This window comes from Otolemur garnettii, unplaced genomic scaffold, assembly GCF_000181295.1.
Source record: "Otolemur garnettii isolate 467f Iridium unplaced genomic scaffold, OtoGar3 scaffold00223, whole genome shotgun sequence".
In the NCBI taxonomy this organism is placed as follows: Eukaryota; Metazoa; Chordata; class Mammalia; order Primates; family Galagidae; genus Otolemur; species Otolemur garnettii.
Genome location: NW_003852618.1, coordinates 1,393,935 through 1,397,798, shown reverse-complemented (window position 1 = coordinate 1,397,798; position 3,864 = coordinate 1,393,935).

Genomic DNA, 3,864 nt, shown 5'->3' with positions numbered 1-3,864 from the left:
AAAGGAATAACAAAGAGAAATCAATCAATTAGAAAACAAACAAACAATAAACAATAAAGGAACCTAACAAAACCAAAAGTAGGTTCCTTGGTAATATCAATAAAATTGATAAACCTCTACCCTAAATGATCAGGGAGAAAAAAAAAAACAGAAATTGTCAATATCAGCAATGAGAGACGTTACATCACTACATATACTATAGATACTCAAAGGATAATAAAATTACCTTATTAAAAATTATGTCAATACATTCAATAACTTATGAGACAGGAAAATCTCATGAAATATACACACTGTCAAAAGTTTACCCAAGAAGAAATTAATAACCTGAATATCTGTTAAGGGAACTGAATATTTTTTAAATTTTCCTGCCAAGAAAACTCCATAACCAGATGGTTTTACTGGTGAATTCTACTAAATGTTTAAGCAAGAAACAATGCCAATTCTATATAAACTCTTCCAGAAAATTAAAGCAAACTGAAAACTTTTAGAGCTTGTCCTTTGAGACCAGTAGTACTCTGATAACAGAACCAGATAAAGTCACTAGAAGAAAATTAAACTACAGAACATTATCTCAATAGAAGCAGAAAAAACATTTCACAAAATTCAACAACCATTTGTGATTTAACTAGGAATAAAAAGGTATTTCTTCAATCCAAAAAAAAATTATTTAAAGCTATGTTGTCTTCTAGGATTGGAGAAAAAAGCAACAATGTTTCTTCTTGCCACTATTATTCAACATTGTGCTGGAGGTTGTAGCTGGTCCAATAGGCAAGAAAATAAACTAAAAAGCCTTTGTATTGAAAAAGAGATAAAAATTTCCTTATTCATGGATCACATGATAGTTTATGGAAAATTTGATAGAATTTACAAAAAAGTTATTAGAATTTATAAATGAGTTTACAAAGGGTTAAAGGTTACATGCGCATTCTAAAAAAATTATATTGCTACAAACTAGCATTGAATCTCCAAAGTGAAAATTAAAAATATAATTTATGGTAGGCATCAAAAAATATGAACTATATAGGGACTGGATCTGCCTAAATAAATATAAGACCTATATATTGAAAAGTACAAAACATTGCTAAGAGAAATATAAAAAAACCTAAGTAAATGAAAAGACATACAGTCAGCCCTTTGTATCTGTTGGTTCTGCCTTTGTGCATTCAACCAACAATGTATTGAAAATATTGGGGAAAGGCTCAGCACCTGTGGCTCAAGTGGCTAAGGCACCAGCCACATATACCTAAGGTGGTGGGTTCAAATCCAGCCCGGGCCCACCAAACAACAATGATGGCTGCAACCAAAAAATAGCCAAGCATTGTGGTGGGCGCCTGTAGTCCCAGCTACTTGGGAGGCTGAGGCAGGAGACTCGCTTGAGCCCAGGAGTTGGAGATTGCTGTGAGCTGTGATGCCACGGCATTCTACCCAGGGCGACAGCTTGAGGCTCTGTCTCAAAAAAAAAAAAAAAGAAAGAAAATATTGGGGAAAAAATGGATTTGCACATCCATACTGAACATATACGGACTTGTTTTTTCTTGTCATTCTTTCCCAATACAGTATAACAATAACTAAGAAAATGACATGAAGGCTATGTTAACCAGTTTGATGAGAGTATTTCAAAATGTATATGAAAACACCACACTGTACCCCATGATTGCATTAATGTACACAGCTATGACTTAATTAAAAAAACTTAAAAAAATACAGTATAACAAATATTTACATAGCATTTACATTGTATTAGGTATTATAAATAATCTGAGATGATTTAAGAAGGGATGATTTACACAAGAATGTACATAGGCTATGTGCATATGCCATTTTATATGAGGGTCTTGAGCATCTGTGGATGCTCAGGGAGGGTCCTAAAACCAATCCCTCATGGCTACTAAGGGATGACTATACTGTGTTCATATATCAAAAAAACTCAATATTGGTGAATAGCAATACTTCCCAGATTAATTCAATGAAGTATTACTCAAAATCAATTTAAATATCTTTTTATCCATAGATTCATTCAATAATTACTTTTTCTTTTTGAAACAGAATCTCCTATGTTGCCCTCACACTAGAGTGTGGTGGCATCATAGCTCACAGCAACCTCCAACTCCTGGGCTTAAGCAATTCTCTTGCCTCAGCTTCCCAAGTAGCTGGGACTATAGGTGCCCTCCATGACACCCAGTTATTTCTTGTTGTAGCTGTCATTGTTGTTTTAGCAGGCCCAGGCTGGGCTTAAATCTGCCAGCCTAGGTGTATGTGGCTGGCACCGTAACCACTGTGCTATGGATGCTGAGCCACAATAATTATTTTTTGAAGACCTAACACTATGCTTACAACTGAAGATACAATTGTGAATAATATATAAGCCATTAAATACAGGTGATACTATTTGGCATAATTAGAAAAATATATTAATAAGTTATTACAATACATTGATAGTTCTAGGGCAGCAAAGTAGGAATTAATTCAGTCTATGAATGTCTACTATAGACATGTATACTGCAGAATGAACAGTTATGCAAAAGATCTAAAATTATAAGTATTTCTGAAAGGAATTAAAATTCATAGAGCATGAAATAGCATAGCATACATATAATGTGATGTTGCTAGAGAATAAATTGTTAGAGTGTGATGAGCAAAAAGGCTAGAGATGTAGGCCTTTGATCTGATTATGAAATGACACATAGCTATATGAAATTCTAAAGAGCAATATAAATCTGTGTTTTTTTACATTTGCATACCAATGTTTCTACTCACCTTCCTTCAGATTAAATGGAAAGTTAGCTGGACACCATGGCATACTGATAGTTCCAGGTACTTTAGAGTCTGAAGTGAAAAGATGACTTGAGCCCAGGAATTAGAGTCCAGCCCAGCAACACAGCAAGACCCCTTCTCTAAAAGTGTAATAATAACAAAAAAATTAAAAATGGAATATAATTGGCTTTATAGCTCCTAAATAGGGAAATATAAAATGCACAGAATTTCTTAGTAATTTACAATATTTTTTTCTATTGGTTTTTTTTTAGTAAATGTATTAGTTTACTCAAGTATGAAAAAGATTCCAGTATTAAGTTAAAATTGAAATATCAGTGGAATAGTCAATGAAACTTGCCAAGCTAGTTTGAAAATTCAATTGGAAGAGTAAAGGCTCAAGAATAGCCAAAGCATTCTTGAAGAATATACTTACAACTTTGAGGTAGAGAAGAATTTCTTTTTTTTAGAGACAGAGTCTCACTTTATCGCCCTCTGTAGAGCGCTGTATCATCACAGCTCATAGCAACTTCCAATTCCTGGTCTTAGGCGATTCTCTTGCCTCAGCCTCCTGAGTAGCTGGGACTATAGGCACCTGCCACAATGCAGAATTTCTTAAATAAAACAATAAGGGCACACTTGAAATAAAAGACTGGTAAGTCTGACTACACTAAAATTAAGGCATTCTATTTACAAAAAGACATGATAAAAGAAGACATAACATAAATAGGGAGGGGGAGGAGATATTTGCAATACATTTAACCAAGAAAAGATGGTTATGAAGAATTAAGAGGAATATATGTACAATATAGGAGAAAAATACCAACAAATCACTTAAAAAAAGAAACTATGCGAATGGAAAATGATTAAATTATACAAATAGGCATTTCACAAAAGAGAAAAGTCTATTAATATATAAAACTATGATCCCTCTAAGTATGAAGTACATTTAAATTAAAATAATATGTAAATACTAAATCATAATTACTAGATTGACAAAAATTTGAAATCAATTGTCTTAATTATTCCTGACATGTATGGCAGCTATTGCTACTGGACAACAAACTATCTGCAAACTCAATGGTTTATAACAATAAACATTTAATTTTC